Below are 26,110 nucleotides of genomic sequence, written 5' to 3'. Positions count from 1 at the left end.
GGAACACTTCGTCTACTTCCTCAACAGCTGAAAATCACCATCGCTTGTCGCTGCTCAGGTTCGAGCTGCTGACTGGACGAATCGGCCCGTTGCGACTACCCTTTGCCTTTGATGTAATCGTGTTGGAATTACCCGCTATGATGAGCACAAAACTATGCCGAGTTTGATTTCCTTTTCATGAATACGTAGTTTATATTGAGGTTATAACTCTAACCGAATTGCCCGTTATGCCAATTCACGGGTTTCTCGAAGTGAAAATTAACAGCCTCATGTTTGCGTCTTTTAACAAAACTGTACTTATTTGGAAGTTCCCCAGGCACTCGACCATGAAGAATGCCGAATCGCGAAAGGAAATCAAACTTTTTTTTGTTTCATAAACAGATGCATTGCTTGAGGGGAATCACACCCCTGATTCGATGCTCGTCCTTTTACAGAAGGTAAAAAGTAAGGTAAACATTTAAACAAAATAATGGCGATACCCGTGCAAGTAGATAATGTGTTTGAGTTTGTCAGCCAAAAGCGTTCACGTTGAATTCTTTTTCTAGCGGAATCTCTGATTCCCACACCTTCACATTGCATTGGAGAATATAACTTGATATATCTGGCCCGCAGGATTACGGAACCTTTCAGTTTTATAAACGTTAACATTAGTTTAACTGGAGTTGGGAATGTCGCACAAACCTCCTCATTCATAACAACTTAGGTTGTTCAGCTAAATATGTGTGCAGACATTAACCAAAATAGAATACATATGTGCAGAACTCTCGAAGAAAAGCATGAGCTCTAAAACGTTGACATCGTTGTTTTATACAACTTCAATAAAGCGGTAACTTCGTAAACTAACTAAGTAGCACAAATACGAGTTCCAAAGTTCTAATAAAAGGAAGTTGATGACGGTGTTTTTTTATTTGTTCATTGCATGCAATACTAGTTATTCTCCGTTCATGCGGGCACGCTGGTATGGTACCGCACACCAGTACAATAGGTCTTTGAGTAGAAACAACCACATTTGGCTTCTTTTTCTTCCTTCGATAGAACTGTAATCAACACTATTTATTAGAGATAAAGCATTGCATCTCAACAAGTCTAAAAAGAGAACTCAAGCGTAAATAAAATATAAAACGTAACCTTATTGTTAAACATTCTTTTATTTGCCGTACCATCTTGTAGGCGTTTCATTTCTACGTATTCCAGTTGTAACAGTTTCGCTTTTTAGTCATTTAAACGAGGGACTGCGTAAGTCATGTATAATTTTCCCCGACAGTATGGTCCGTCATTTGGCAAGAAATTGTAGGACTGTTACTACAAATGTTCTGTTGCGTAAAGAGACATTTTTGTTGCTATTAAACTTTTCTTTACCGGATGTGGTGCTTGTCTTATGTACATGCGATTTTACAAACGTAATCGCAACACGTGCCGTTTGTTCTAAGATCTTCGAGCTGAAAAAGAATAAAGAAAAGAAGCAATTGAGCTTTTTCAGCGCATATTATTGCAGTTAGTCGCGATGAGGGCGCATTTCTGGTTGAATAAATTTCAACTGCAAAAATAGGAAACACGCATGTTCCCATCACGTATCAACACAAACAGTTTGACATGGTTTATGCCCGACAAGCACACGGTCGTTGTTTATCGACCAGATTTAGGGGAAATCCCCAAGGTGGAGTAAGTTTCTGTAAAGGAAAGTTTGACATCCACCTAAATGCAGCCATACGGCTACAGCCATACGGCTACCGAGAAAGCTGTTTAGCTTTCCTTTGTAGCCGTATGGCTGCATTTAGGTGGATGTCAAACTTTCCTTTACAGGTCGTTGTTTATGTTGTGTCACACGAGCACTTTTCTTTGCCTCTTTGTTAACATTGCGGAATACCGTGTTTTTTTTTAGTTTTTAAAAGAAATTGTAGCATAACGTCCAAAAGATATTTTGGAAAAACATGAAATATTGCATCATATGTTGATTATCAAGTTTATAGAAATGCGACCACGCAGTTGTTTCACGTTAGATTTTCTTTTATTCAAACAAAGTTTTCTTTGTAATTATCTGAACACGCATACCGCGTGAATGCTTTAAAATGCGCTTTCAGGTTTGCAGACCGAAAAATCTCAGCGCAGTTTCTCTGAAACGGCGGGAGTTATTGTTCAGTTTGAAATGAATATGCTCAGTTTTTCTTGAACCATACAAAGTAAGTGGGGTTAGGGCAATGCTTTTTATATGTGTAGGGCGACGTCAATGTTTCAAGTCAATTTGTTTAAGCGGATATTTTAAAGGAGGATCCAATGGTGCCGTGCAGTCTGTATGCTTTCGGCATCGTTTTATTGATTTTCGATTTTTTAAGTGCGGGATGTTTTTAGCGCACCCAAAGGAAACTGAAAAAGTTTCATATGTACTGGGAGCTTCAGTTGAAATGGTGAAGAAGAATTTCCATCTCTTCAGTAGTAAAATTCTTTAACAAGTCTGCAAAGATTGCTTTTTGGTGTTTCAATTTGGCGATTTTGGAGGTACTGAAGACACAAAAAGAACAGAGTAAAGGGGATATGTACCACCTTACTTCTTGAAGTCAGCATATAGCTTTCTGGTAGCAGAGCAGCAGTCCTGACATTTAGGAAACAATGGGCGAAACAAAGAAAGGCATACCATACAAGAATGATGAAGAAGATTGCGAATCTCACTTCCCTCTTGTTATATGACCAAACCAAACGCAAAGTGTCCTGTTTTACTTCACCATTAAACACAGTCGGACGTGTTACCACTGGTCATTTAGACCTGAGACGATGATGAAGGCCCAAAAAATTGTCCTTAAGTTTGTTTCTACATTACAATTTTGCAATTTTCTATTAGTTGCTAATGAAACGAGTAATTCGCCGTCTCGTTGAGGTGGACGAGATTGACTGCAATTTAAAACGTCTGGAGACATGTTGGCTAACTTTTTATTCTACTTCAAGACTCGCCCAATTCGCCCTTTGCACTTTTCATTGTATACGAACAGAATAGGGTATACAACCACTTCAAAGAGCGCAACCAATTCTGGGATTTGCAAACCCCCCCCCCCTCAATTTCTTTTTTTGTGTGGCGGGTTACTGCCTTAGTTGCGTTTTCGGCGCGAACTCTTCAAATATAAAAAATCAGGGCATCTTGTAAGGACTAAATCGCAAAATTAAGCTTGATATATTTCAAACCCTGAATTGAACACACCATCCTCGCTCTATTTACAGGATATTCGTCTCACGGTACTTGAAACACAGTCGTACCCGTATTTTTGACCGCGAATTAGAAAGACCTGAAGAATAACGACAAATCCATTTTACTCTAACTAAATAAACGCGCAATATTTTTAGAATATACAGTGTGTGCGTTGAGCGTATTTGATAACTTTCTTATTTTTAACATTCCACTACGCTGAAGAATGACCTCTCTTTGTAACAACCCTCAAAATTTGACCCTCAAAGAGCTAGAGTGCCTACGTACCACTTTTGAACCTCCTTGTACCAATATGTTTACAGATATATATGTTTCCTTTTCTTTTGTGCGGAGATGAACGCTTTTAGCCATACCTGGTGTTAAAGCAAGTACACCGTACCTAACTTTCGCGACAGGGTCGCCCCTACAGGCCATACTCACGTTAAAAAAAATAGAGCGCGACTTGGGCAACGACGGTAAAGAAAGACGACGAGACGGGACAAGGAAACTGAAAACTTTCATAAGTACCGGGAGTTTCAGTCTAAATGGTGAAGAAGAATGTCCAACTCTTTAGCAGTTAAATTCTTTAACAAGTCTGCAAAGATTGCTTTTTGGTGTTTCAATTTCTGACATTTCGGAGGTACTGATGACAAAAAGAGGACGAGAGTAAAGGAGATATGTACCACCTTACTTCTGGAACTCAGCATATAGCTTTCTGGTAGCAGAGAAGCAGTCCTGAAATTTAGAAAACAAACGGCGAAACAAAGAAATGCATACTATTCAAGAATAATCAGGAAGATTGCAAATCTCGCTTACAGCTTGTACTATTACCAAACCAAACGCAATGTGTCTTGTTTTACTTTCTTATTAAACGCAGTCGGACGTGCTACTACTGGTCATTTCAATCTTATACGATGATGAAGGGTTGAAAAAATTGTCCTTGTGTTTTTTTCTACATTTTGAAATTTTCAAAATTGCTGCAGAAACGAGTAATTCGCCATCTCCATGAGGTGGGCCAGACTGACTGTAATTTAAAATGTCTGGAGACATGTTGGCTTTCATTTTATTCTACTTTAAGACACGCCCAATCCGCCCTTTGCACTTTTCATTGTATACGAACAGAATAGGGTATACAACCACTTTAAAGTTTGCAACCAATTCCGGGATTTGCCATAATCCCCACTACAATTTTTTTTGCAGTGTGGCGCGTTCCTGCATTAGTTGCGTTTTCTGCGCGAACTATTCAAATATGAAAAACAGGGCACCGTCTAGGGACTAAATCGCAAAATTGAGCTTAATATATTTCAAATTCTGAATTCGTTACCGTCATTGTCCAAGTCGCGCTCTATTTTTTGAATCATACTGCACCACCTTGCCCAACCGATTTGCTTAATGAAGTTCCATACTCACGTTATCCCGTGACTGTTCCGATAGCTTGAGAAGTAAACCAAATCTGTAGTGCTGCTTTCATAAAGTTGCAGCCAAAATCATCAGTATAAACAAATAGTCACCGTAGCTTCAATAAGCTTTACGTCATGGTGAACGTGTTCAGACGGAGCTGCACGAATTTTACAATTTTCGACAAGATGTCTACCATGTAAGGTCTAATCATTTCACATTTTGATTTCATAACGCTATAGAGTAATTTGGTAGAAAAATGTATCCTCGTGACGCCACTATTTTTTACACATCTTAACGTAATTTATTCTTCGCTGAGGCGGAGGCAGTGTTGATTGACACCTTGTGTTAGAGCTAAAGATAGTAAAACAAGCTAGCCAACTTTCCCGTCCGCACAGCTTCTTACGGCCATGCTCGCGTTATCACGGGAGTGTTAAGATAATTTGACAAATAAATCAGCTCGCTATGCGCTCTTGTGGTAAAGTTAAAGCCATAGTACAAAATGCAAGCAAAACCATCACCGTATCTCTATTCGGCGAATCCACCTAGGCGAAATCGCAGAATAAGTAACCAATTTACTCGGCAGACTCTCTAAACATTTCAACTAGGTGTAAGAACCCTTTCGCCGCAATGAACATACACTTATATACCAGCAAAGGCCGTATAGAAAAAATGCTCATTCGAACGAGATATCAGCAACCCCAAAGAGAAACTGCCCTAACCGGCCCAGCCAGCGTGGTTAAATTTAAAAAAAAAACATTATTCGCTATGGAGGTGTCAAAGACTCTTGACAAATCTAAAGACCTTTCAAAGAATCCGAAACTAGGTTACCATGGCAAAACCTCTATATAAAAGCAGCACTGCGTCAGGAACGCCGCCCCTACAGGGATGGGAATATAACGACGACCCGGCGACAAAAGTAATATTGCTGAAATTTCCATAACGCGACATTTTTGGGCGCACGAAAAACTGCAACCACTCACCGTGACCGCATAAGCAAGGGCTGCCTAGACATGTAATGGAATTTTATGTAGAACATTCGAAAATAGAGACCTTGCGCAGCTTCCGTGGTCCGAACAAACAGTGTTGAATAACTTTTGCGCATCCCTGCGCAAATGGTAAAGTTGTTGCGGGAGCGCACAACAAAGAGTTTTCCGTGTTAAAATATTTTTAATTATGCGAGGAAGGACTATATCACAACATCACCGGCCTATTGGTCAGAAGAGCTTGAAAGTACTTATTCTTTTTCGTAGCTATATTCTTCAGCATGGCAGTGGCTTACGTTTCCAGCAACCAGACGATACTGAATCTTGGGAGTGGATAAAGTGGACAGTGGATAGTTGAGAGTGGTTGGGGGTTGGGGGGGGGGCGAAGGTTAAGGGTCGTTGGTCATTATTACTGCGACGTCATTCCTACGTCAGCATTCAACCGCAGCCGCAAAAAATATTAACAGTTTAGAGGGAAATTCTTTCCGCCGAGACTTTGTCCTTCGCTGTCAATGCCTGGCTTATGATATAGCATTTTTAAGAAAAGGTCGCTACCCTGTGCGTTTTACAAAAAAGACCTCGTTAAACCAATCGCCTGGATGCCTTCATCGGGACGAGACCAACACAGTGACCAGAGTTCTAGAAATGCTAAATTGTTCATCATTACTAGAGTCTACGTTTTTTTTGGTTGGCATTAGTGGCACCGTTGTTCACAAGACTTGATTTTGGAGATATTTAAAATCAAAATTTTGTTAGTATTTGGCTGCACTAAACCTCATGCTGTTTACTAAAACAAAACGCTCTTAAAAGACCAATTAGCTTGAATTTATCACTTGTTTACACCTATGAGTGAGTTTCTCTTTATCACTTTTCTATTACTTTTGGGAGCGAAAGTAACGAGTGTGGCCTACATGAAAAAAGTATGCATCGTAATGCACTAACCGGCAGTATTTATTTTAAGACAGGCGTGCTGCCAAGGGGCCTAATTTATCATCTGCGCCATAAACTTGTATTCATAGTATATTTTTTCAAGCCTTCCTGCCAAAGACTGCCCACCAATTCGTCGTGCGACCAAAAAATGCCATTTATTGGTTGCTTTTTTCAAGCTAAAGATATGCACGTTTTTCTGGTAAACAGGCAATATTAGAATCGTTGATTACTAACATGCCACAATTTTGCAGGTTTGCTTAAGGACTTGATTTTTCCAGGTTTGTAAAACAGTGTATAAAAGTTAAACGCCAAAGAGGTACATGAGAACAAAGCGATGTGTGCGGGGGAATTCATTCAAAAAAGGATATTTAAAAATAAATAGGCTTCTTTTGCTGCCTGCGGTGAAAAGCTATTGGGCGGCTAGGGAATGTTGCTGCCCAAAACAACAGTAAAATAATCTTGTTTTTGGGCTCCGCTGGTTTAAGCCAAAAATTACTATTTCCTGAAAAACCACAGGTTTTACATTGTGTTTGCCCTTACAGTTTGACGGACCGTAGCGTTGTAAACTTCGTCATCCTGGTATATACGTAGCTACATGCTTTTTTCAAGTCTTTGAATTTTGCAGTAAACTGCAGATTTTACCAATATCGTGCAAAAGACTGCAAAAATTTAACTTCGAGGTTGGTGGCCTTCATGGGCTTGGTTCTATGCCTTATGGAATTATAACGCTAGCTTGTGTGATCAATTTTACATTTTGTATCCCGCTTTCTCGAAGGGTAATGCAATTTAGGTGCGACCAGTATTGTTTGAGTGGTTATGGTTTCATCTGTCGTCGGGCTGTCACTTCTTGCGGAAGCGCTTTGGATAGGTTGCGAATTTAATGCCTTGATGCAGTGTCAGTGCTATTACTTGGTTTTCTCTTTTTGTTAGCGGAATTTTGTGTTAACCAAAATCTTCTATTCGCTTTTCCTTCTCTTGAGTGGATATATGTAAGCGTTTCAGGATGTGTTCCCCTTTACTGTTAGAACAACACATGTCGTATTGTACCTTCAAGTCGGTAAACTACCCGTTTCTGCGTAAGGTTGGGGCGTAGTAGCCCTTGTGGAGCAGTTCACGAAACGTTCGCCAATTTGTTTCTGTTATGACAAAAGTGGGCTAAAATGAATGCAGCCTTGTGATCCAGACTAAAAGCTGTACGCAATGTTTGGGCTTGACCCTGTGATTGAGAGTTGTTAAGATTTTTTTCATTGATTGAAAATCGAGAAGCTAGTATTGTCAACATAAAACAAAGTTCATTAACATGTAAAAAAAGAACTCTGGTCACATTTTGAACTTACCCAACAACGCGTGCCTTGGGGGTAGCCTATATAATTACATTCATCACTCGCTAGATACAGGCATTTGTCCACCAGTCCTACCTAAAAATGTTCGGTACAGATAAAATAAAACTATGAGGTATAAATATTTATAAATAAGCAGTCCATAATGATATGCGAAATATCTGTCGGTCATTTACTACTCCCTCTTTTTTTATTGGAAATCGATTTTTATTTCTTAAGATTGTAGTATCTGAGCCCAAGGCTCTGGCAATGCCGCGGTATTTATTAGTTCGGGCCCGTAAGGTAACAATATTTCTGATATTGGCCTATAGGGACGGAAAATTATGAAGTAATATTTGGGGTTTGCGCGGCGGCGCTAGTTGTTTTCTGCCTTTCAAGTCACAATGTTTGTTAAAAAGAATCAAAAATATGTGTTAATTGCACATGTTTTTGGATTCAGATGACCGGGTCGACCAGTTTGAAGAAGTAGGTAATCTCAAAAGTCGGAATGAGCAGCAAAAGCTCCACAACCGCCATTTTGAAGGAAATGACTGAGCTTGCGCTGGGAGGCGAAGAGGCGAACACATAAAGTTCAAACGAGAGTGTCGCTTTATATACTGAGAACATGAGCCACTGTTTATTGTGTCTATGCATTTTGTTCTATTGGTACCTAATGTATGTCATGATAATATTATCCAAGAGTATGTGCACTTATGTATTGTGGTTGCATGTACACTTATGCATCTGTATGTACCTGTTAATTTCACGTATATATTAGCATGTGTATGCTTTTTACCGTTGCCAGACAGCTGCTGTGTTTACGGGCTGCCAGGCACCCTTCAAGTGGTCACGGACCGCTTTTTCGCCTGGTGGACCCCCAACACTGTAATGTTGGAAAATAAACTTGAAACTTGAACCATTCCGATCAGTATATACCCAGCGAGAAAAATGTGGTCATATAGCGCGTGGCGTAAAGCTAACAATTTTTGCGAGATTAATAAACAACCCTCAAGGCATTGTTGGGGAGTTCATTTCCTAGGCCATAATATAGAAGGCGCTTCAAAAAACGTCACGGCAGTGCTGCCCTCAAAAAGCCATTGTTCTGGAGACAACCAGACTGAGCATCGGAACACAACGCCAACAGCCTCCGCGATTCGGTTAACTGGATTGTTCCAAAAGAGCTGCAAAAATTGCTGCAATAAAGGTGCGACCATCCACTCTCTCCGTCACCGATATTTTAGGACCAACTGAAGTAGGCTGTGCGAGAACCGGGTACAAGCTGATGAGCGTGCACCGATCGAGATGCAAAAATCTTCATATGAAGACGTGTTTCGGAAGTTCCACAACTGCACTCCGCCCACTTTGGCCAGTGTTGCCCCGCAACAGACAGTAACCCTGGCTCTCTGTACAGAGGCACACGTCGCTGAAGCGAGCTCTAGAAAGGTCGACCTCCAGCGCACCACTGAGAGAAAACCTCTCTGTTTTCCTGCGGGAGGTAGGGCACGTCGTGTGGGTGTGCCCGCACCAATATACCGTTTGCGTGGCAATGCGCCGCATCCACAATAAAGAGAGCCAATGCCGAGACTGAGAGCTACCTTGCCTTCCCACCACTACACCCTTAGTCATGATTCTTATCGCAGGCACGACGACACTATTTCAGCGCTTGACTTCGACCCAGCTCCACAATCACAGCTTGGCCCAGTCCTGGAAGCCGTGGAAGCAGAAGTCAATCACCAAGATGGTGACGCCGCCGACAAAATTTTTTTAAAACTTTTATTGCGATAATAACGGCAAGTATTACATAAAAACGCCGAGGTGCCCGGGTAACAGTTACCCTATGGAGCCTGTTTCTTCGGCAGCACTTATACAATTCGACGAATGTAAGACAACTGCTTGTGAACACCCAGAGGCAGAACATTCGCTTATGAGAAAAGAACTAGTGACTGCAGTGAACAACGTTTTCGCTCGCTGGGTTGTTCGAAAATTACTCCAGCTGCGGGAAATCTTCAATATACCTTTCGGAAGGTTCACGGTACGGTAAAGATGCGATAGTTTTGTACCAAGGAGCACTTTTTAGTACTTTCACAAGGACAAATAATATATGGTACTGATTTTCCGAACGGAACTGTGCTTTGAAACTTACGGAAGTCTCTGATTACAACTTTCTCCAAAAAAGACATACAATAAATCAATAAAGACTGACATGACACTAATCTTCGCGTTGCTGACTACAATATATTTCTTTCCATCATTAAAATTGTATTAGTAAACGTAACGAGAGACGAATTCTAACAGTGATCAGGTATAGCCAAACGCACTATCTGTTCACTGCCAGGCAATTGTGTTTACATCGCAAGAAGTTTTCTGCTGCTGCAGAACGGGTGTACGATTGTTTTTGTTACTAACCAGTAGAGCCACCCCGCGATTTGAAAAACTGTCACTTTTAAAAAGGAGATTGCCTAATCCATGCATAGAGGCACCTGTGTCACTCTGGATTCCAGTATTCTTGACTGATCGCTCTTCTTTCCCTCTTCATTTCGTGAACTCTTCATTTCCCGTGTTGCTGGCCCACATTAGGGATGGTATCGTTTCTGCTACTGTTGGTGCCATAATTCCTTAGAAAAGTTTACTTTGTGGTCGACCACTGAAGACACGTTGTAGAAGCTCAAGTAATGCCCCCCAGTATAAAAAGATGGTTTTCTTCTCCCGCAGTTGTTGCAGTTTTGGTCCCACTTTCTCTAATTTCTTCTTTTATGTGTATTTCGGAACAATGGCGGTGTCAAGAACAATAACTGACGAACCACCTTTACTTTTTGCTGTTCTTGGCGTTCTTGACTGCCGGTACTGATGCTTTTGTATCAGCCTGAGTAGTCCAAGTGGCGCTGCCTACCACCCCCCAGCACAGGAAACAAAACTACCTTAACATAAATACCCCAGAAAGTGGACAGGAAAATCGCCTCGCTGGTAGCGTAGTGGTTATCACACAAGACTGGTATTCTGGAGGTCGTGGGTTCGGATGCCATCTGGCTGGCATTTTTTCTGCACTTGTTTTCTTTCTTTCCAAATTTTTCTCTATTTCAATGAAATACCACATCCTCCGCTTTGCTTTCCAAGTTTTTCTTGACTGCCAACTTCTATTTCTGTCTTATTTTCAACGAGCCCCTCATTTCCTATTCTGATTCAATAGATTGATAGCGAGGGCCTGTATTCTGGCAGTCTTGGTGCCATAGGAAGCTTAAGAGGGTTCAACGCTGTCCACAACTCTTGACATGTCGTAGACACCTGAGTCACGGCCCGAGGGTTAAAAAGAAGGTTCCTTCACCCTGAGTAGTCCGAGTGGTGCTGGTTACCAAGCCAAGCACAGGAAACAAAAATACCTTAACGTAAATACCCCAGAAAGTGGAGGGGAGAGTCGCCCCGCCGATAGCGCAGTGGTTATCGCACCAGGTCGGTATTCTGGAGATCGTTCGTTCGGATCCCACCTAACGGGCATTTTTTCTCTACTTTCTTTCTTTCTTTCCAAATTCTTTGTCTATTTCAATGAAATACCACATCCTCCCCTTTGCTTTACGAGGTTTGTTGAGTGTCAACTCCTATTTCTCTCTTATTTTCAACGAGCCCCTCATTTCCTATTCTGATTCGCTATATGCGTAGCGAGAGCCTCTGTTCTGGCAGTCTTGGTGCCAAAGAAAGCGTAAGAGGGTTCAACACGCTGGTCGACCACTCTTAACATCTCGTAGACACTCGAGTCACGGTCCGGGAGTTAAAAAGAAGGTCCCCTTCACCCCGAGTAGTCCGGGTGGCGATGGTTACCTCCCCCAAGCATAGGAAACAAAAATACATTAACATAAATACCCCAGAAAGTGGAGGGGAAAATCGCCCCGCCGGTAGCGTAATGGTTTTCGCACCAGACCGGTATTCCGGAGGTCGTGGGTTGGGATCCCACCTGGCGGGCATTTTTTCTCGACTTTCTTTCTTTCCAAATTCTTTATCTATTTTAATGACCTACCACATCGTCGTCTTTGCTTTCCGTGGTTTTTTGACTGCCTGCTCTTATTTCTCTGTTATTTTCAACGAGCGCCTCATTTCCTATTCTGATTCGCTACATGCATACCGAGGGTGTCTGTTCTGGCAGTCTTGGTGCCATGGGAAGCTTAACAGGGTTCAACGGCAACGACCACTCTTGACATGTCGTAGACACTCGAGTCACGGCCCGGGGGTCAAAAAGAAGGTCCCCTTCACCCCGAGTAGTCCGAGTGGCGCTGGTTACCACCCCCAAGCACAGGAAACAAAAATACCTTAACATAAATACCCCAGAAAGTGGCGGGGAAAATTGGCTCGCTGGTAGCGTAGTGGTTATCGCACCAGACCGGTATTCTGGAAGTCGTGGGTTCGGATCCCATCTGGTGGAAACTTTTTCTCCACTTTCTTTCTTTTTTATTTCTTCATATATTTCAATGACCTACCACACCCTCCCCTTTGCTTTCCGAAGTTTTCTTGACAGTCAACTCTTATTTCTCTTATTTCTGTTTTATTTTCAACGAGCCCCTCATTTCCTATTCTGAATCGCTATATATATATATAGGTTGCAAGAAACAGTTTCTTGGACACCGGTCAAACTTTTCAAAAACAGGGGGACACACGTCGAAAAAGGAATGGTTTTTAACGTTTCGGTCGGAGGACCAGCCTTCGTCAGAATCAATACGAAGGCCTGTCTGATGAAGGCCGGTCCTCGGGCCGAAACGTTGAAAACCATTCGTTTTTCGACGTGTGTTCCCCTGTTTTTCACACACACACACACACACACACACACACACACACACACACACACACACACACACACACACACATATATATATATATATATATATATATATATATATATATATACATAATTCAATGGAACAATAAAACTCACAAAGCCCGCAAAACTAGTATAAGTAAAGGGTCGGATACACGTCAAGAACAATAACAGCGAAGGTTTACTTATGTAGCGGCAACGGGACTTGCCTTTATCAGAGTACAGTTACCTGATTTTGCTGACACCAAAATCACGTAACTGTACTCTGATGAAGGCAAGTACCATTGTCGCTACATTAGTAAACGTTCGTTGTTGTTGCTCTGTTTGTGTATCCGACCCTTTAGGTAAATATATATATATACACACACATATATATATATATATATGTGTGTGTATATATATATAAGTATATATATATATATATATACAAATATATATATATATATATCTATATATATATATATCCAAGTGTCGCGCGTGTACGCCAGCCTAATTCTCCCTAGGAGCATTGATCGCCGTCGTGGCGGCCGAAACCGTTCCCTGGTGACCCGCTGCAATCAGGAAGCTTGCCGCTTCAATCAACTGCTCCGTAACTTCTGCCACCGTTCCCGGACTACATTCTACCTGGACCATGGCTTGGAGTGGCTCCCGGCGGCACGGGTACTAGCTGCCGACGGACTTCACGTCAGTTTTGAGGGAGTCGCCATCATGGCCAGTCATATCCAGCAGCTGTGTTTTCGAAGACCCAGCGATGATACTACGTGGTGCAGCTTCGCTTCAGCTGATCCACGGAGCCAGACAACCCAGGACTCCCCCCGACATAATAGGATGCCATCGGTTCCACAGAGACACACGCCATCGGCTCCAGCAGTGGGCCGTCTACCCCAGCCGTCGGCTCCGCACAGACCCCAGCCAAGCCCCCGCCGCTACAACCTTCGGAGCAGCGATGCTGAGCCCTCAACAAGCAACCGCCAAAATTGACTTCCCACCTTAGACACTGGTAAATCTGCTCCTTTAACCGTGTCTAGGAACTTCCAAAATGCTAGAAAATTGGCAGAAAAACGCATTCGCTTTGAATTGCACGTCACCTCACTCACCCACTGTTTGAATGAATCTGCTGTTCCGAAAGGTCTCATGTTGAAATTAGAACCCGCTACGTCTGAATTGTCCCCTCATAACCAAGCTAGATGGAAAAATATCCTAACTTCTGCATCTCTAGAATTAACCAGTATTGTTTTAGATCACTACAAATCGGAAGTTAAATCTGTGCATGAGCAAGAATCGACTTTGGTGCCTCTTCTCACCAAACATGAATCTGATTCTCTAGCTGTCTTTGAACTCAAGAAAAAGTCTTCAATAGCCACGATGAAGTCTAAAAAAATGTCTCGCGACATGGTCCCTCCTCCGAAGCAATTTGAATTACCCCCTCCTATGCCATCATTCTCTAAAATGACCGAGAAGAGTGACTTCCCCACCAGTAATTTAGTGAACTTGTCCAGTGTTGTGCTGACAGAGATAGAAGTTCGCACACTATCCAAAGGCCTAAGTTTTTGTCCAGCAACGCGAGGTTTCAGCGAATTCCAGCTTCTTAAAGATTTAGACAATTTCGCTCGCAACATGAGATTGCGTGAATTCTTTCATGGGCGCCCTAACACGGACAATGCCGGCTCTTTACCCAGCCCCAAGCACTGGACGACACCGACTCAGCGCGATAAATGTCTAGATCTATATATTAGAGCAGTACAACATGACGTGCTTGAAGACTATAAAAAGCAGACGCCTTTTAGACCCAACCTTTCAATTAAAGAGAAAGAATCACTTGAGAAGTTGGCATGTCGCCACGAAATTGTAATCAAGCCCGCTGATAAAGGTGGAGCAATAGTGATAATGAATCGAGATGATTACATCAAAGAAGCAGACCGACAATTATCCGACACATCCTTTTACAAAATTCTTCAATCTGATCCAACTTTTGAATATAAAGAAATTGTCAAGGAAAACCTCGAAGCACTACTGGAGGCCAAAGAAATAGACAAAACGACGGTACGTTCTCTGATACCGCTCAGCCCAATAGCAGGCAGGTTCTACCTTTTGCCCAAAATTCACAAGGAACATGTCCCTTTTCGCCCAATCGTATCTGGCATAGGCACGGTTACCGAAAATATTTCCCTCTATGTCGACAACTTAATCAACAAAATTCCCCCTAACTTTCCTTCATACATACGAGATACCAACCACTTTCTCTCTGAAATATTAGACCTTGAGATTCCCAGTGGCTGTCTGCTTGTCACCATGGACGTCACGTCACTATATACCAATATTCCCCACTCTGATGGAATACAAGCGGTGATCCACGCTTACAGTGAATCACGGGAGCCTAAGCCCGTCGAGAATTCCACATTGACCTTATTACTGAGATTGATTCTTGAGCTAAACAATTTCGAGTTCAATGGCAAACACTATGTTCAAGTCAGTGGTACATCCATGGGCACAAGGATAGGGCCAAATTATGCAAATATTTTCATGGCAGTCCTCGAGGAGGAGTTTCTTGCAAGCGTCGACTTGAAGCCATTTTTTTACAAGCGCTTCATCGATGATGTCTTTCTGATTTGGCCACACGGAGAATCCAATCTCCTAATATTTATAGCCGAGTTTAACGCGGTACACCCTAACATTTCTTTCTCACACCAGTTTTCCGCTACCAGCATCAACTTCCTCGACGTGACGGTATCTGTCTCGCAGAACAAATTAGAGACCACCCTTTACCGAAAACCGACGGACTCCCATCAATATTTGCATTTTCAAAGTAGTCACATTAAGCACTGAAAACGGGCATACCCTACAGTCAAGCGCACCGCTTACGCCGGATATGCTCCAAGGAAACAGATTTTCTTTCCAACTGTGAGGGACTAAAAAACGATCTGCTCAAACAAAAGTACCCGCTCCAATTAATTGACGATTCCATTCGCCGAGCAGGAGCGCTGAGCCGCAATGAACTCCTTAACTCCAGGAAGCCAGCCGACCGACGCCCTTCAAGTAACCTAGTTCTCACTCACTCCGCATCTGTGACGAATGTTTCTGGCATACTTCGAAAGCATCACAACATATTAAATCAAAGTCCTCGACTAGCATCTATATTTTCCGAACCACCACGTGTTGTCTATAGGCGAAACAAAAACCTGCGCGACATTCTGACATCTTCGAGGCTCAGCCATTCACCAGTGACCGGTTGGGGGCCCTGCAACAAGCCTCGTTGTCAGGTATGCCCCCACATGACGAAAACAAAAACCGCCTCTAGCACCGCCTCGCACTTCTCTGTAAAACTGAAGGGAAATTTTAACTGTGACAGCGCCAACGTAGTTTACCTGCTCGAGTGCAATACCTGCCACCTGCAATATATTGGCCAGACGGCGAACGCTTTTAGATTAAGGTTCAACAATCATAGGGCACACGCCAAGTCTCTTCCTAACCTTCCTTTGTCCCGTCACGTCGGAATCCCGGGTCATTCACTTAATAATTTGAAGGTAACAATAATTGAATCCAATTTCAACAGCAACCACGCACGCGAAGTTCGCGAATCATATCTCATATTTAAGTTCAAAACCGCATCCTCTGGGCTGAACGAAGGCGTGGGCGCGTTGACATGTTTGCCACAATAATTACTCGCCTTTCTTCCGTTCGCTTCTTGCGTGACCAATCCTCTTTTTAGGCATACCAGCGCCGGCTTTATCCCTCCAGGTTCACTCAATTAGCCTCTTAGCGACGGCTTAGCCACATAGCGCCGGCTTCACGTGACACATTCCTAAGACGAAAAGCGTAGGCGCGCTGACGCGTGCTCCCCAGTTCCTTATCTGGTTCTGCCGCTTTCACCCCGCTTCTTCTGTTGACACATTCCTAAGACGAAAAGCGATGACGTGCTGACGCGCGTTCCCCACTTCCTTATCTCGTTCTGCCGCCTTTACTCCTTTCTCTTCCCCGCCCCCGCTTCTTCTGTTAATTCCTATGAGGAGAGGCGCCAATTTACCTCCTTCCTAGACGCCCCTTTGCATTTTTCGTTTCTCTTTGTTGTACCACTTGCCAATAACTACTTCTAAACAGGGCGCATTGTAGCGCACCTTTTCTCCCAAAAAAGAGGGAGGGCAGTGCATTCCCTCTCATGTGTATGTCTTGCGTTTTTTCTTGTTTTGCTGAATGATGACGTACGATTTCTTTCAAAGAGGGCGCACTGTAGCGCAACTTCCTCCTCTCTCCACACGCACCTATAAAAGCGTTCTGCAGTGTACTGTAAATGTTACTCCGATGAAGACTGGACCACCAGTCGAAACGTTAGTAAACATGTTTGTTTTTGTTTTTTGAGACTTGCGTCGGACTCTACTTTTTGATATTTTTCTGGACCATTGGAAACTTCTTTTGTTCGACCGTATATATATTTATACATATATATATATAAATATATATATATATACATATTTATACATATATATATATATATACACTTATATATATATTTATTTTTATATATAGATATAGAAAGACATGTTGGCAGTCTACAACGCCAAAAGAGGCATAGGGGTGTGGTCAGGATCCTTTTTTACCACGGTTAATGAAATTAACATTTTTTTAACTATACGAAAGAAAGAAAGAAAGAAAAACAAGCGCCCAGAGTGGGGACCGAACCCACGCCGTTCGATTAGATCTCGAATGCCTTACCACTTCAGCTATTTTTTTCTTTATTGCTTCGGCTATCTGGGCGAATGTGTCCTCCTTCACTTTCTTGGCTATTTACATTTACTAGAAGTGTATCTGATGCTTGAGGGTGGTAGCCAGCGCCACTCTGGCTACACGGGGAGAAGGGGACCTTCTTTTCATCCCCCGGGGCGTGACTCGAACGTCTACAGCCTGTCATGAGCGGGTAACTGGCAGGCAGCCCTCTTATGCTACCTAGGCATCAAGACATATATATATATATATATATATATATGTGTATTTAAAAATTTATATATGTATATATGTATATATATATATATATAGTAAGGAAATGAGGGGCTCGTTGAGGAAACACTGAAAGATATGTAGACTGCCGACCTATCTTTCAGTATATATATATATATATATATATATATATATATATATATATATAAATATATATATATATATATATATATAATATATATATATATATATATATATATATATATATATATATATATATATATATATATATATATATATATACATACATATATATATATATGTTTGTGTGTGTCTGTGTGTAGCGAATCATAATAGGAAATGAGGGGCTCATTGAAAAGGAGACAGAAATAAGGGTTGGCAGTAAAGAAAACACTGAAGATTTTGAGTGAGTTCAAAGGTGTAAAAGAAACACAGGAAGCTACTGACCGTGAAATCCAAGGCTTGACTACAAGGGTCGTGAAATTGGAAACAACCGTTGCGTCACGTGGTGGCACCGACTCTGCTAAAACGCTTCCATCAGCGAACCCAATTCGTGACGTAGATGATTAATTACAGAATTTATCGGCCAGGTGCGAGGATGCTGAAAACAGGCTGAGGCTGTCGAATATTCTGTTCTTTGGCTTAGAGGACGACGATAAGGAACATTGGGCGGCGTCTGAACAAAAAGTGATTAACTTCGGCTCTGCGCACCTTGATGTCTCCTTTAAAAGCGATCAGTTTGAGCGTATGCATCGCACCGGCAGGTTCTCGGCCAACAAAATCAGGCCCATAATAGCGAAACTCACTACATTCAAAGTCAAAGAGGCAATTTTGTTTGCTGCGCCAAAGCTGAAGGATTCGGAATATTCTATCGCGGAAGATTTTTCAATCGGCACGCGGCAAGCCAGAAAAAAAGCTTCTTGAGTTTGCGAGACCGCTCAAGAAGTCGTTCAAACATTCTGTCGATAGGCTGCACATTGGAAAGGCAACCTATATCTATTTCGGTGAAACCGATTCTGTCGTGAAATCGCAAAGATAGCTAAGAAAGAAGTGTCGGCAAGGTTGCACTAAACCCTTTCCCGCTACATCAGCTTCAAGCATCTCGGTAACCCTTACTAACATACGTAGTTTATTGCGAAAACGCGAATACCTTTGTTGTTTATTAGAAGATAATGACACGGATGTTTTGGTTCAAACTGAAACTTGGCTGCACCCAGATGTGCGCGATAGTGAATTTTTTCCTGACTTCAATAACTGCAACCTCTATCGGCGAGATCGTGTGGGACGACGGCGAGGCGATGTGCTGATAGGCGGTAACCTTACTAACATACGTAGTTTATTGCGAAAACGCGAATACCTTTGTTGTTTATTAGAAGATAACGACACGGATGTTTTGGTTCTAACTGAAACTTGGCTGCACCCAGATGTGCGCAATAGTGAATTTTTTCCTGACTTCAATAACTATAACCTCTATCGGCGAGATCGTGTGGGACGACGGCGAGGCGGTGTGCTGATAGGCATTAAGAAATCTTTGTCTTCGTTTTCTATTCCTACAAAGTCGTCCCTTGAGGTGGCCTGGGCAGGTTGCACGACTGCAACAAAAAGAATACTGTTTGGTGCTTGTCACAGCCCACCAGCGCCCGATCGAAAATTTGCTGACAACCTTCATCAGAGCCTTGAAATGGCAACCCACAGTTTTCCTTCGGATTATGTATATCTTCTCGATGACTTCAACTTTCCTCAAATACACCGGCTTAAGTTTTCTTCATTATGTCAAAACTCAACTAATTTTCTTAACTTTTCAATAAAATCTCAATTTGTTCCAGGTAGTTATTGAACCCACTCGGGAATCTAATACACTCGATCTCATCTTAACCACTTCACCCGAATAGGTTGATACAAAATCTTGCCTGGATGACTTCCCTGACCACAAATTACTCCAGCTATCACTTCGCATCCCACTAGCTTACGCAAGCACCGCTACGAAAAAAATTTCGCGACTTCAGCAAGGACAATTACGCTGAAAGGAACTCGAATCTAGAACATTTTTTTTCATGAGAAACTTCTGCCCTATTTCACTGACCGGACAATGGAAGCAAATTGGGTACTGTACAAGAATTATTTTGCTACTTTGATCGATCTTTATGTTCCATTAATAACCATTACAAACGACAAGAGTAATCTCTGGTTTATTCGATCACTACATAGACTTGGAAACACAAAAAAGCGCTTGTATATGGCAACAAAACGTGGCTCCAATCTTTAGGCTTTCATAAAATACAAAGAATTCCTTAAAACATACGCCAGTGCAATATGTGATGCAAAAACGTACTACTCTAGCGACTTGCCCTCTCTTCTTCAGCGCAATCCCAAAGAGTTTTCGAGGACTATTGCACCTGAGCAGGATTATCATCACATTACTTTACACGATGATAGCCAAGCACCAGTGTCTGCTGGCGAGTGTGCAGCTTTGTTTAATAACTTTTTTCTTCTGTGTTTACGCCTGAAGACTACTGCAATGTACCATTTGTACCGGAACTGGACTGGCGCTATATGGAACCCATTACCCTTACTGTTGATGGCATTTCACGTCTCATTGCTAACCTAACGGTCTCTACATCTGCCGGTATTGATAACATCAATTCAAAAATACTGCAAAACTCTTAATCAATTTCAAGTCAGATATTATGCTATTTGTTTATTCAATCCTTAGAGTCAGGGAACCTACCGGCCGATTGGAAGGTTGCTAAAGTTGTCCCCGTTTTTAAAAGCGGAAACAAGCACTCACCAGATAATTATCGTCCAATAGCCCTCACATGCGTTTGTTGTAAGATGCTTGAACACATCTTTGCGTCGCATGTTTTCAGTCACCTAGAAAGTAATAACTTTTTCTTCCCCAACCAGCATGGATTCTGGAAATACTTTTCTTGTGACATGCATTTACAAGACTTTACTACCGCCTGACACTTTAACATGGACGCAAATCAGCAAACCGACTGCATTTTTCTGGACGTCTCTAATGCCTTCGATCGCGTAGCCCATTGTCGACTGATATCAAAATTACCAGCCCTTAAACTAGACTCACTATCTTTAACTTGGACACGTAACTTACCGGCTCTCCGTCAAAACTTTACAGTAGTTAATAATTTTTCCTCCTCTCGTTGCCATGTAACTTCCTGTGTTCCTCAGGGTAGTGTTGCCGGATCCCTTTTACTTTTGATTTATAATAATGACTTACCACTTAATATATCATCCAGAACGCATTTATTTGCAGATGACTGTACTGTGCACCGTGCCATCCCTAATGCCGCTGACCACATAGCTCTTCAAAACGACCTTAACGCTATTTCCCATTGGTGTGAAATCTGGCTTATGTCCCTTAACCTGTCCAAATGCAAGTTTGTATCAGTCAGTCGCAAGCGTAACACTTCCACCTTTAAATAGGTCCTAAACAACTTACCTGTCTCCTAAGCTTCACATACAAGTATATGGGCGTGAGTCGAACTCACAATCTTTCCTGGTCCCTGCATATAACTACTGTTTGTGCCGAAGCCTCCAGAACCTTGGGATAATTACGTAGTAATTTAAAACACTGCCCTTGGAATGTCCATAACCTGGCCTATTTACCATACGTCCGTCCTCAACTTGAGTTCGCTCCATCTGTTTGGTCCCCTTATCAAAAATACTTAATCTGTATGATCGAAGTAATTCAAAACCGTGCTGCACGTTTCATCTCTCAGAAATATAGCCGTTATTTTAGTGCAACTCAAATAAAGATTCATAACTCTCTCGAACCCTTGGCAACACGTCGCGCTGTTGCCATCGTTTGCTTACTTCACAAATATGTGAACTGCTCTTATCTACCCCCCTTCCCCTAGAAGCTCCCGTGCGCATGTCTAATAGACTAAACAACCAGTGAAGTTTCAAACGCATTTACGGCCACACTCAAGCATTTAACTTATCAGCACTGCCCACAGCCGTAACATTATGGAAGGATCTTCCTAACACAATAGTTTCAATCACTGACCATACATTATTCCGCAACCAAGTATAACGGCATTACTTACCATAAAAATGTACCTCTGTATACCTGTACATATCTGTATATTTGTACTGACTTTGTACCTAGGGCTCAGGTTTTTGGCACCATTTATTTGTTTGAGTAATTGTCGTATTCTACACATTTGTATTGGACACCATCATAGTAACTACATTATGTTTTTTCATGCCCTTCCTTTTTAAGTTATGTTATATTACCACATTGTAATGTTTTGTACTCTGTTTGCTTCTGTTATATTTTGTGTTTTTGCTTTTCTCGGCTCCCATTACTCAATGGTCCTACGTGAACCTGTAAGCTAACGTGAATAAATAAACAAAGCAAAGAATAGCATGTCATAGGTCATTAAAACAGATAAACAATTTGGAAAGAGAAGTAACGAAGTCGAGAAACAATGCCCACCGGGTGGGATCCGAATCCACGACTTTCAGAATGCCGGTCTGGTGCGATGACCACTACACTACCAGCGGGCTATTTTCCCCTGTTTTCCTCGCCATTCATATCAGGTAGTTTTGTTTCGTGCTCTTGGGGGTGGTAGCCAGCGCCACTCGGACTACTCGTGGTGAAGGGGACATTTTCTTTCGAAGCCCCGGGCTGTGAGTCGAGTGTCTACGACATGTCGAGAGTGGTCGACCAGCGTTGAACCCTCTTAAGCTCCCTATGGCACCAAGACTGACAGAACAGAGGCCCTCGCAACGCATGTTGCGAATCAGAATAGTAAATGAGGGGCTCGTTTAATTTGTAAATTCAATAGGATTCTCGGTATTTTCGTTCCTTAGGAGACTCGAAGTTTGAATGAAATATGTACAACTTAAGGTCGGTTGAAATGCTGCACTACCACTATGACGATTTGCTAAGAGTATCGACCCGGTGACCGCTAATACGTAGGCTCTTAGGCTGACTCGTTTAGTATTTATACTGTTTGTGTTACTTTTAGCATTCTAAAATATACGCAAGTTTGGAAAAACTGCACGTAAAAATTAAATTAATCTGGTGAACATATTCACTGGCTGTGCTTTTTGCTGAAGACGTGCAGGTGCCTGCAAGTCTTCAATCAGGAACGGGAGCAGCTGGGTATCACTAGTTGCTATGAAGGCCCTGTTTTAGCATGCACTAAATTATCTTATACATTCCTATTTCTCCGGGACATAACAATTGGTGCGTACGGGAATGTCTTTTTAAGTGGGTCGTTACTGGCTAAAATGAGGTAGTGTTTACTCAGGATATTGTTTACGTTAAGGAGGGCATTTAGTTTAGTTGTGAGGGCAGGAGGCCTAGCGCTTTTGTTTAGTCGCTGTTTGTTGAGCACATAATCTCTTTTGAGATTAGATGCACGTTGGTACGCCTCATCGAGCGAGCTTTTGGGGTGGTTCCTGTTCATAAGGATGGACTTGAGTTCGTCTAGCATCTTTACGTAGCTCCTGTCATCACTGCATACTCTCCTATACGTGGTAGCTTGTCCACAAAGATACTTTGTTTGCAGTGTTTTGGGGTGATGGCTTCAACCTAGATACTGCTGCCTGTCTGTTGGTTTTATAAAAAGCTTTTTTTAGGTTTACCCTTTTCTGGAATAACGGTAGTATCCAGGAAATTCACTTCTTTTTCAGAATGCTGGCAGGCGACTTTAATAGTCGGATGCCCATAATTGAGATTATAATAATATGCTTCTACAGCCGCTCTACTGTGTTCCCAAAGCATAAAGATGTCGTCTATGCAGGGGAGGTAAACCCGAGGTTTATACGAAAAAGAGTTTAACAGGGTGGCTTCCAGATGCACCATGAAAATATTGGCATACGTCGGCGCGAATGGAGTACCTATGCTGATTCCAAAAACTTGAAATCAGTAAGGCGAGTCAAATTTATAATTATTGAGAGTTAAACCTAGTTTAACAAGGTTTTGTGGACTTCTGGGCATGTTGGTGCGGGTTCTCTGATAAAGTTTTTCAAATGGCTTCGGCTCCTGCGACGAAAGATATGTTTTTATACAATGCTGCTACGTCAAGAGTAGCAAGGGGGTTCCACTGCGTAGGCGCCCAACCTTATTTACCTATTCTACTATGCGGAGGAAGTGGGAGATGTCCTGAACGAATGCAGAAAGAAGAGCCGGAATGTCGGATAGGTAATGATTTAGAAACCGTGATGATGATTCTGTTGCCAGGAATTTCTGCAGGGAACAATGATGCTTCGGGGACTTTGTGGGCTTTTGGGATAGGTAAAAACGTCCTGCGTGCTTATTATTCGGTTTCATGAAGTTTAGGTCAGTGGTGCTTAATAATTCTCTAGATCGCAGGTCTGTGAGGATCTGAAGGATTGTTAGGCTGTATTCCTGGCTCGGATCGTTATTTCAGGGCTTGTAGTGGACAGGGTTCTTAAGCTGCCTATAGGCTTCATCTTTGTATTTTCCCATAAGGAAAACAACTGCACTACCACCTTTGCCGGATGGCTTTATGACTATGTCGATTCTGGCTGATAAGCTATTTAGGCTAATTTCTCCCGATTTATTTAGGTTCTTTCGCTTGTTTGATTGCTTACTGGTTGTCAATATTTCTCCTAATACTTTTTTTAAGTAGAGATCTAATTCTGGAGATAGATCCACATATGTAGTCCAAGTATTAGGTGGGTGGAGACTGGGCTCGTTATTGTCCGGTTGGTCCTGTTTTTCAAAAAAAACTCTCTTTTTTGACTGTCCAAGAAAATTCAGTGAGAACGTTATGTACCTCGTAGTCATTCACACGCTTATGAAAAATATTGTGCCCCAGTGAAGTACAGCAGTGTCAGAAAGGACAGTTTGTACATTCAGCATTTTAAGCCTATTGCGGCTATTTATACTGTCGTGTTTGTGTGCCCATCACGCATGTGCCTAATAAAACAATAACCCCTTCAGAACGCCTTAAAAATCCCAGGCCGTCAAAACTAACGTGAAATCTGCGGAGGGGCAAAGCATGCACTGTATCAGTGTATGCGAAGGTTGTCTCTCTTTTCCACCCGGTGTACACTGACTGGGCGCTGGAGACGTGCCGTTGAGAGGAGCATTCGTGTGCTTGTTGATGTGGTGGCGCCCTCTCTTGCATTGAACCAGATTTAAGAAATTTGCGTGCCCCATCTATCACAGGTTGGGGTAGTCGTGGCGGTCAATGCAACCGCAATGACGTCGAATCTGCTCTACTTTGGAGCCCGTCCTCGGTTATCAACAAACTCTCGGCACCAAATAGGCATGCCTCTTCTTCCTTCGACCGACCACGCTACCCGATGGGGCCTAGTCTTAAACGGCAGTGGTTATCTCAGTGTAACAAAAATTATAGCCACTCTACGGACGGCTTCTACTTGTGCTTGGCGATTCCTGACGCAGAAAGAGAGTGTTTCGCAATTCTTTAAATCATGTTAGTTTGCTGTGAACCGGTTTTATTTATGATACACTTTTCTGTTAGTAGGCATTACGTTTTAGCGCAAGGCGTTGGAAAACGAGCGTCCAGTTGTTTTATCAGTAGTGTAACTACATGAGAAGCTGACGACGACGACAGGAGACGCCAGCAGCCCGAACGACTTAGAGGCTTCTCCAATTAAAGCGAAACAAAATTCACTTTAGATATTTGAAACTGCTATCCGAAATCCAGAGCAAAAACATTTTGCTCTCCTTTTCTATTTTTTGAAAAACAAATATGTGAATTGGACGTTGTAACACCTTAACTTTTCCTGGTCACTATACTAGACCTTTGTTTTCAGTAGCGCTAACATAGACGAGGAAATAAATAAAAATAAAACGTGTCTTACTATTATGGCGTCTATGTATGCTATATTTAAAAACCCAGCAGAAATACGACGCTCCACTGCATACAGAATTTTGATTGACAAGTTAGCTTGGTTCCAACGAAAAAGAGTCAGCATCAATGAACATGTTCCCGCTATTCATACAAGAAATCTCTGCGTAACATCAATTAATACTCACCGTCGGTTTTGGAAACTCGTATAGTATATATGGCTCGCAACTTGACGCCTGCCGAAACGACGCTGGGAAATCAAAAAAAGATACAATAGTTTTAAACAGACTCAGACTTTGTAATTTCGCACATTTCTTGAGAACCTCAACCTCGCAAAAATTTTATTCCTTTTTGTGTAATTGCTCAAAACGGCAAGCCATATTTCCAAGTCTTGAGTATTTTATGGGGCAAGTACCATAGACTAGTCATACCCAAGACTTTTCTGAAATGTGGTACGCAAAAGAGCCTTCAAACGGGTTTGAAAATATTGTCTCATGTCCACACGGGAAGGAATATTTTCCAAATGCTCTGACACACGAAAAGAGCTTAACCTAAACTGCGGTTTCTGCAAAGGAGAAGGCCTGCCATCTGATCTGGGTGAACAATGTGATCGAGGAAAAGACAACGGTGCAAATGGATGCCGTGGGCTACTTCCTTGTCCAGATTTAATTTTTAAGAGCGAATGCTCTTTATAAGCGACCCCAAACCATCCACCGCCGGCGGCGGCGTCCGCA

The 26,110-nt window shown here is 42.2% G+C and overlaps 1 long non-coding RNA gene across 1 annotated transcript; it reads right to left on the bottom strand.

Annotated features, from left to right (window-relative positions):
- Positions 1-1,162: 1,162 nt before the first annotated feature.
- On the bottom strand, positions 1,163-25,628 carry LOC144139388 (uncharacterized). Its single transcript, XR_013316176.1, has 3 exons — positions 25,565-25,628; positions 7,827-7,907; positions 1,163-1,439 (listed from the first exon to the last, which is right to left on the bottom strand). It is a non-coding gene; the product is annotated as an uncharacterized LOC144139388 (long non-coding RNA).
- Between the last annotated feature and the right edge of the window lie 482 nt (positions 25,629-26,110).

Source organism: Haemaphysalis longicornis, unplaced genomic scaffold (assembly GCF_048455015.1).
Source record: "Haemaphysalis longicornis isolate Haplotype H1 unplaced genomic scaffold, Haemaphysalis longicornis Haplotype H1 scaffold_5, whole genome shotgun sequence".
Taxonomy (NCBI): domain Eukaryota; kingdom Metazoa; phylum Arthropoda; class Arachnida; order Ixodida; family Ixodidae; genus Haemaphysalis; species Haemaphysalis longicornis.
The sequence above is the reverse complement of the archived record's forward strand: the minus strand, read 5'-3'. Positions and strand labels throughout refer to the sequence as shown.